Source organism: Tauraco erythrolophus, chromosome 9 (assembly GCF_009769465.1).
Source record: "Tauraco erythrolophus isolate bTauEry1 chromosome 9, bTauEry1.pri, whole genome shotgun sequence".
Taxonomy (NCBI): domain Eukaryota; kingdom Metazoa; phylum Chordata; class Aves; order Musophagiformes; family Musophagidae; genus Tauraco; species Tauraco erythrolophus.
The window spans coordinates 26867442-26877113 of NC_141473.1; positions in this window are offsets into that span (position 1 = coordinate 26867442).

A 9672-nucleotide genomic window follows, 5' to 3' on the forward strand; every position below is an offset into this window, starting at 1 on the left:
ATCCGGTTTGAGACCATCTAAGAAACCTGAAAGTGCCCAAGTCCATGGGACCTGATGAGCTGTGTCCATGGGTCCTGAGGGAACTGGTAGATAAAGTCTCCAAGCCACTACCCATTGTATTTGACAAGTCATGGCAGTCTGGTGAAGTTCCCACCAACTGGAAAAGGGGAAACATTGCCCCCATTTTAAAAAGGGAAGAAAGAGAGTCAGGGAATACAGGCCAGTCAGTCTCACCTCTGTGCCTGGCAAGATGATGGGTAGATCCTCCTGGAAACTATGCTAAGGCATATGGAAAATAAAGAGGTGATTGGTGATTCTCTTGGATAAGGGAAGAGCAACTGACATCACCTACCTTGACTTGTGCAAAGCATTTGACACTGTCCTGCACAACGTCCTTGTTACTAAATTAGAGAGACAGGGATCTGATGGATGGGCAGCTTGGTGGATAAGCAATTGGCTGGATGGTCGCACTCAAAAGTTGTGGTCAGCGGCTCCAAGTTCACGTGGAGGCCTGTGACAAGTGGACTTCCTCAGGGGTCAGTATCAGCATCAGCACTCTTTAACATATTTTTCAGTGACATGGACAGTGGGATCGAGTGTACCCTCAGCAAGTTTGCAGATGACACCAAGTTGTGTGGTGTGGTCAATATGTTGGAGGGAAGAGATGCCATCCAGAGGGACCTTGACAGGCTGGAGAGGTGGGCCTGTATGAACCTCATGAAGTTCAACAAGGCCAAGTGCAACTTCCTTCACCTGGGTCAGGGCAATCCCAAGCATAAGTGCAAGCTGGGCAGAGAATGGATTAAGAGCAGCCCTGAGGAGAAGGACTTCGGAATGCTGGTTGATGAGAAGCTCAACATGAGCCAGCAATGTGCACTGGCAGCCCAGAAAGGCAACTGTGTCCTGGGCTGCATCCAAAGAAGTGTGGTCAGCAGGTCGAGGGAGGTGATTCTGCCCCTCTACTCTGCTCTCGTAAGACCCCACCTGCAGTATTGCATCCAGCTCTGAGGCCCTCAACAGAAGGAGAACATGGAGATGTTGGAGCAGGTCCAGAAGAGGGCTACAAAGATGATCTGAGGGTTGGAGCACCTCTCCTTTGAAGACAGGCTGAGAGTTGGGGTTGTTCAGCCTGTAGAAGAGAAGGCTCTGGGGTGATCTTATTGCAGCCTTCCAGTACCTAAAGGGGCCTACAGGAAAGCTGGGGAGGGACTTTTTACAAGGGTAGGTAGTGATAAAACAAGGGGCAATGGCTTTAAACTGAAAGTGGGTAGATTTTTTTAGATCTAAGGAAAAACTTCTTCACTCTGAGGGTTGTGAGGCTCTGGAACAGATTTCCCAGAGAAGCTGGAGATGCCCCATCCCTGGAAGTGTTCAAGGCCAAGTTGGACGAGGCTTTGAGCAACCTAATCTAGGGGAAGGTGTCTCTGCCCATGGCAGGGGGGCTGGAACTAGATGATCTTTAAGGTCTCTTCCAATTCTTTAAGATCTCTTCTAACTCAAACCATTCTATGAGTCTTTGATACTAAAATGCTTCAGAGGAAGAAATAACACAGTAAATTAAAAGCAGCCATTAAATCCAGCAGAGAGACTGTGAATAAACAAATAAATTGTATTGTTTCAGAAAAAGTTCTACACTAAGACACCTCCAAGCAAATCACTCAGTCTATACCTATCACCAGAAGCCAGGCTTTATAGACCGTGTTCAGACCCTTGTAGCAGGGAAGTGAAACAATGCATTGGTGAGAGAGAGGTAAAGAGTATTCTGCTAGACAGGGCAAAAACAGTTGGGTTTTGTGATGGCAACGTTCATTTTTTGATTCTGGCTATGGATCAGAAAAGGGGTATACATCTAAGATGAGGTGCCTTTGAAATTACAAGGCTATGTCACTTTTTCCTCTTCCCTCCCTACCCGCCCCTTATTTTCAGTTAGACTACTTTAATACAGGCTTCCATGGAAAGAGGTAGTTCAAGACTTTTTCAATCAGTTTGATTTACAGTCCCTGCATTACTCTAAAATGCATAAAATTGCACCTGACGTTTCGGAAGATCTGTTTCAAAAGTAAGAGGCACTATCAGTTTCTCAAAGCATTTCATCAGCTCAGGACTCAGTGGATAGATCCTTACGCCAAGGCTTTGCCAAAGAGTATTTCAGTCTTGCTGCATATATGTATATAACGCATCTATAGGAACTGTTTTAGAGTATATGTGAAGCTGTTCCTCCAAGCCTTCTCAAAATTATTGATGACATTCATGTGCACCTCTGATATTTCATAGATGCTGTTGTAGGTTATGCCGTCATATGAATACCTGGTTTCCTACTGTGGCTAGGTAGGTAATCTCAGTGAAGTCTGAACAGCTCTGGAGGACTGAAGCTTTTAAGAACACTTGAAAAACTCCATCAGTCATGATGACACGCTGGGTAGCATATACACAGTACTTTGAAACTGTTGTTGGTAGTAAATGATAGTATACTCCAGGGGTAGCTGCACACAGGTCAGTGGGGCATTAACTCAGTATGGGAGCTGACTTTCAAGTCACTTGAAGAAAGAGGAGGAAAGGCAGTGGCTTGCATTCTGTCTAATTAGAGAAAAGTTTTCTTTTAACCGTTACTTTAAAAGCTGTCAGGTTATAAAAGACATAACATTGCCATGAAATGACTAGAGACACCTATGGGACAAATTAAACTGGCAGAATCACTATGGAATATAATGCAAACAGCAGAGGCAGAAAGGCAGGAAACTGTATCCTATATGCAAGTATGGCTAGAAACTGCTTCTCCCTTGTTTTCATCTTCTCCCAACCAGAAAAGGGCCATACAGAGAGACAAGGAAAATCTAGACAGAGATAAACATCACATTACCATGCAATTTCAATATATCCCCTGAGTTTTACCAGTATCTTGACTCCCTTGTGCATTTCCCCTTTGTTGCTTTCTGAAAAAAAATTCACCTCAGTTGGCCTTTTGAGCTTAATAGAATAATCAAGGAGCGACACTTAAAAGTGAAAAGCAGATTTAGAGATCTTCCGGCTATTGAATAATGTGATTATGGATCTTCAGTTGTCAGAAGGAACAGCAAAATGTGATAGAGTAAAGTTGCAATGATTTCAGCAACCTATATATATAATATATATATGCTATAGCTTTGCTCTGTTTTCTACAGAGGAACATCAGTCACTTTCATCAGACTGGGAACTTCTTTTGGAAAAGAAGGACAACAGTGAGGTTTGGAGTTTGCACGAACTGCTAGTGATCCCCCTTGCCATTTTGTCAGTGCTTCTGCTGCACTGCCTCTGAGCCTCACCCATCCCCAAGCTGAGCTTTCAAAGATCCATTTGAAATCAACTGCAAAATAATTACTGCAGTGCTTAGCTCCAGATCTAACTCGGAAAGTGCTAAGTCATCAGCTCTACAAGCCATAAATTATCAGTTCTGGTCAGTCTCAGTGAAAAAATATGAAAACCGCAGCTTCTTGAATGCACATGTAGACATAGCATAAATCCAGTCCAATTAAAATAAAAACACATGATGAAAATGTGTAATGCTCTCTCCAGTAGTTTGTGGTGCTTTTAGCGCAAAGAGGGAAGCAGGGAAGGATGGCTGAGACTGAGCGGTGCTCATGCAGTCCTGGGTATGTTGGTTATGGTCTGAAACGCAGGGAAGACCGTTATAGAGGAACTTTTCCATATTCTTATAAAGATAATTTCACACACACTTTCCTTCTCGGAGTTCCATTCCACCTCTTTTTGTGCCTGACTACAATGAAAAAGTAACATTTAGACATGGGACTAATGATCCAGGAGATAAACATACGAGAAAAAACATTTTGTTTATGAATTGCCATTGAACATTTTCCCATTCTCACATTTACTAATAATCAATAATTTCTGCAATGTTTTTGGCATAAAGACTCTGAGCAGTTTAAATTTTTTTGAAACCTTAGCCTTGCAGAGCACTTGATAAATAGCTCACATGAGCTGTTGAGCTGTTTCCATTACTTTGAGTGAAACCAGGCTCCTTCTGCAAATAGTTGTGTCTTAGAGTTCAACATTTGCCTTCTTTAAATACTTTACTTTTATTTGTCTAAGATTAGCTGTTTCACAAACATTCTTTACCACAGATTTCTTCAAACCGCTTTGCTAAAATACTGTGTTAAGATGAGAATACTGCTCATAGACAGAATTCTCCATTTTCTTAAACAGAGACAAAATTTCAGTTATTTGTCCAGCTGTGTTAATAGGATATTAATCACACAACTATGAAACATGTAACCAGTTATTGTGCAGACCCTGGTACTGTTCCATTTAAGTATCTCGCAGTCTTATCCAGAAAATGTTTCCATGAGGAAAGGATGTACCTATACTTACAGTATAAGAGTAAGGCCTGGAGAGGCTATACAGCCTTCTAGGGATACCCAGAGCTTCCGACAGAAAGGAAAACACAACCATGGACTGTACTGGAATATCTTTTCTTTCCTGAGAAAACAGGAAAACTATTTTACTGATTGATCCTCTCCAACTAGCACCACTCAACTATTTCTTTTTTCTTTTCTTTTTTTTTTTTGTCAAAAAATAACCATATAAGCTGAATGCAAATGCTAAACTACCAGTAGTGAGGTGTGGTATTTCAAAAATCACAGACTAACAGGAAACACACAATTCAGGTACTAAACTGGGACCCAGTCAGACCAAAATCTTGAGTCAAAATCATCAAAATGGAAGTGACTGGGAAAAAAACCAACAACAACAACAAAAAAATAGATTACTACATCCATAAATACTCCATATTTTAAAGTTGGGTCAAAACTGTTAAACATAAACTATAGTGTCCTACATTCAATATTTACGAATACTTGAACGGACTAATAGGAGGAGCCAGGAACACTCTTCTGACACTGTAGAAGCCTGATGGCTAATCAGGCACAGATGCTGTGGGCCTCTGGGTGACAACTGCCCAGAGTGGAAAACAAAACCTGGATAGGACAGAGTGCTTTAGGAAAGGCAGATGCTTCAAAAGGAGTGTTCAAACCTGAGAAAGGGAGCTATTTAAAGCTAGTCAGTAAAAAAAAACACTACTAAGTGTATGGGTGACTCCTTAAACTAAACTCCCTGTTGGAGTTGAGTCCTCCTGTTCTGCAGAGTCCTGCTGCCTCAGCTTCAGCGCAAGCTTAAAGTATTGTCATCTCCCCCACGCCAGAGTAAATTCTTTAACTGTCCTTTGAAAGAACTGAGCAGGCCTTGCTGTTTTCCCATTAAAACAAGGCTGCTAAGGTAGAAGAGGAAGTCATGTTTCCTGTGCCACAGCAATTAAGGATTCTCATCCTTAAAACAGGAAGCCACATCCTGTAAGGATCCAAGGGGAGGTGGGGGGTGGGGGGGTGTCGAAGCTGCATCTCCCATTTCCTAGAATGTTACAGGATAATAGTCAAGAAGGGTCTAACAAAAGCATTTTGAATGGCACTTTGCGAGTGCACTGAGGCTGTCAGTGTCTTAGGAATATTCCAGGCAGGAGCCTTTGGTTTAGTCTCTCTGACACTTCATCTCATTTCTGTATCCCAGTGGTACTGAGGTAGGATCTATTTTGGCACACCATGAAAAGCCTCAAACTATGGTGAAAGATTTACGTGGATAACTTTCCATAAAAAAAACCCACAAGAGACTTTACAAAGTCCATTTACTTCTAACTTTGAAGTTAAAAAATCACAAATGCTTTAACTAGCTAAATATTTATAATAGCTTGTCTTATGCATGCAATGCATAACGCCTTCCAAGTACTTTAACAAGCTAGAAATAGAGCAACATTCAAAGCTGAAAGAGCCATATTTGGGGTGAAAAATGGAAATTGTTTAAAAACACCACCATCAGAAGAGAAATGACATATTTTAATGTATAGTCTATTTTAAGTCAAGCAGGCTGTAAGGATTATAGTTAGAATTTGGCTAGAACATCAGGCCAGGATATCATACTTGCAGAAGAGAACAGCTGTCAGTAACACAAGTAAATAAGCAATAGGAGCCCTCCAAAGAGACATCTGCACCTATGGCCAGCCTGGAGCCTGAGCTCAGCAGCGTCCTGTCTACAGCACTTCTGGTGCTCCTTCCTGCAATGTCCTGGGTTTCCTGGTGACACGGCATCCCCTGAAACAAATACTGGTTGTCCAAAATCTCACACAAGTTGCCCAAGACATGCGATGTAATTGTATTGATTTGTCTTCCAAAGTTCTTGTACCATGGATGGTCCTCATTTACTCATTTTCCTCACTCAGGCAGCAACACTCACTTTTCTACCACTTGGATTTCTTCCCTGAACACCACAGCCCTTTGATAGCCACACTTCCACAGGCAAAATGCCAGCACAACAGCGATGTCAACAGGTGAAAGCCCTGGGCTCTTTCCAGTGCATGTCTACATCTGCAGATATAAAACATCTTTGTGAGAAGTTCATGATGCTGGCAGAAACAGCCAGAATATGTGTATTCCGGTGATGCTACAGTTGTCAATATTGTCACTTGACAGCAGCTGGCAGGAAAGCTTACCTCTGCAGACCTGACCTCAGCCTTCACTGCTTTGGGTACTCCGAAAAAATCAACTCCCACTTTCTCCCACGTCACAAAATGCTATTTTCTTTGCTGGAAAAGACTGAAGAGGAACACATTTGCTCTGCAATCAATAAATTTCTCTTTACAGTCAAAACTTTGGGTAGATAGACACGCAGCTAATTGCCCTAAGTGCTAGAAAATCTGCACTAAATACTTTTACATATATTCCATTAGCCAATTTTCTGCAGCTTAGTGATCCAAACTCGTTATATATCTGCAAAATGCAAAGTTTTATTCCCTATAAAGCAGAAACTGCATCGTGGTGTTTACGCCTTTTGTTTTCCCCTGCTTTTAAAGTCTGTTTGCCAAATGCAGCATTTTTATTTGCTAAAATTTCATGACAGATGGTGGGCACAGACTGATAGTAAGGCATTTTCACAAGTGATGGAAATGCATTTGACCGTTCTTATAGGGTCCCAAAGAACTCAAACTAGCAAGGCAGGGTGGGGAGGAGAGCAGGGGGAACGGCTGCTCCTCTCCTGTCCATTGGCCATTGAGACTCAGCTGGGTGCTGCAAGGCACCGAAAGTTCTGTGACCAACAAAGAACGCTCTCTATTTTGTGTCTCAATTGCTGTTTTGGCGGCTCCAGATCACCCCCTTTCCCCAGACAGACATGTTATCTGAAAATTGTTACATTCGCATTTCCTTCCTTGTACAGCAGTTGTATAAATTTTCCTATTTGGGCTGCACAAGGGCCACAGATCACAGCCTCTTTCTACAAGGTGTTATACAAAATTATAGATGAAGTTACAGCCTGAAGTCAACAAGACTGGCAAGGAGATGTAAGTGGTACTATTATTCACCCAAGAGAGACAGAGAACGGTAACTCCTTTGGGGTGAGTCTACATAGTCTAGATGGCCCAGGAAGAAAATGCGTTAAAGATAAAAGAAAATTTATACAACTTGGGGTAAAGTTTCTCAAGTTAGGGTAGATTTATACTAGTTCAAGGCTATTATGACTGTAATATTTTCCTCTTTTCCATTCAAGTTTGTTGACTTTTTCAGGGGATATCTAATGTCAAACCAGACTAACTTGCCTAGGAGTATAAAAGAAAGTCACCATTTCCCAGAAATAGGAGAAAATTTTGAGTCTCCACCTAGTAGCTTATCACCGTTTCCTTCCTTATTTCTGCATCTTCCACCACCACAGTACATTGAATGTAACCATTGCTTTGAATAGAAATATATCAGTTATATACAGAGGGAAGAGTAGTCTTCTCTTCTCCATTAGCCAAGGTAAGCTACTGTCCTGCCTCCTTCTAGCCATGATACACATCAAGAGCTTCAAGGGTGGAAGAAAAGTAACTATTTCAAAACCACCCGGCTGATAGGAGAATCTCTCGTTACATAAATATGATATATATGTACAGCTATAGGTGTGCATTTCTTTGGAAGCATATACCTGACATCCCTTGTAAACTTCATCCTAACCTACTGTAGCTTCAGATGTACTTGTTCATATAAGTCTCAGCACATTCGCTGAATCTCACTTAGATAAAACAGAAAAGCAGCTTCTATGCCAAAAGGAGATGTTCTGAACTGCTCTCAGCTGGGAGTCTCATTTTATGCAGCTTACTGAAAGGCTTCTGAAAAGCAGCACATTAGCACAAAACACACGATAACTGAACAGGATACAATGAGACTGTTCTCAGAAATGTCTCATCAATAAACATCATAAAAGACTTGCGTCAAGAAATAGTACTCCATCCACAAGTATACGCAAGCCATAGTAAACAATGAAAACATAAATAGGAGAGCAATAAGGAAGGCAAGCAGGGAGTACAAACGATATCACTGAAACACAAATAAAGCAGCAAGGTTGCTGGTGAAAACAGAGGGTATTTGCTATAAGGCAAATTGTTCATCCTTTTCTTCTACAAGAGAAATTAATACTGGAGTGAAGAGTAAAGTGCATGGATTCATTCTTTTATCGAGATGCTAGAGTTAAGACAATTGAGTCCTTTGTGTTTGCAGAGTGACTTGGGAAAAATAATTTATTTTTAACTGAAGTACTTGCACGTCTCACATTGCAATGTGAATGCTCTCATCAGAATTCAAGGAGCTTTTGTTTCTGCAGTGCAAGTCAGTTCAAAACGCCTCTGTTCTTGAACGAGTGTATCCATACTGTCCATTTCGGTTTGAGTAATCAACGTTAAATTCACCTGACCAGATTAACTGTCTGAAGCACCTCCGTACAGACAGGCAGTAAATGAGAAAGGAAAAAGAGATGCACCAAAGATGAAGAAAAAAATAAGACGATAAGGTTCATGTTATCTTGTGCTGCAGGCAACAGTTGCCTCTAAAGGTGTCAGGTACGTACAAATGCAGTCTTGAATTCATCCAACAAATGCACAAACCACATTTGCACCGAAAATGAATAAGTCAGCATTCACATGATAAAGGTATTAAGATATTAAGTAAAAGGTAAAAATTGGAATCTATTTACACTTGAGTTCTGAATGCACACGCATTTTCTTTAATTAGAAGCAAGTATCCATATAAGAAATGCAACCTTGTAACTTTTAATAGCTGAAGCATAAGCGTAATCAGTTGTGATGGAAACTCCAGGCTACACACGCTCATCTCTTGACCTTGTAGTCACCGTGTTTCTCTCTAGCTGTAATTAATACTCTTATATTAGGGGGGCAATGACTGTGTAGGGAACGTCAGTAAATGCAGGCACTCCAACATCCTTCACGTTATCACAAGTGCCACGGGGTCGAGTCTGTGTTTAAGGCTGCTGCACACCAGGAGCTGGGCAGCCGGTGCTTCTTTCCAGACACAAAGGATCGACCACTGAAGTTCAGCGGGGTGCGCACCCTATTTTCAAGCACAGTGAGGAGAGCACTGGAGAGTTGACCTTATAGTGGTGTGCATAGGGTCATGCAGCTCCTAGTCAGGGACTCCCTTCCCTCCTTAATGAAAAGGGTGGGATATTGCAACTTAGTACTTGTTAGAAATCAAGGTTGTAATTTCACTGTATTTCAGCTCTCCTGGATGTAAACTAGAGCTACCAAGAGGCTGCATAACAAAGACTAATCTTCTACTACCAAGATCAAAACAAACTCCATTAACA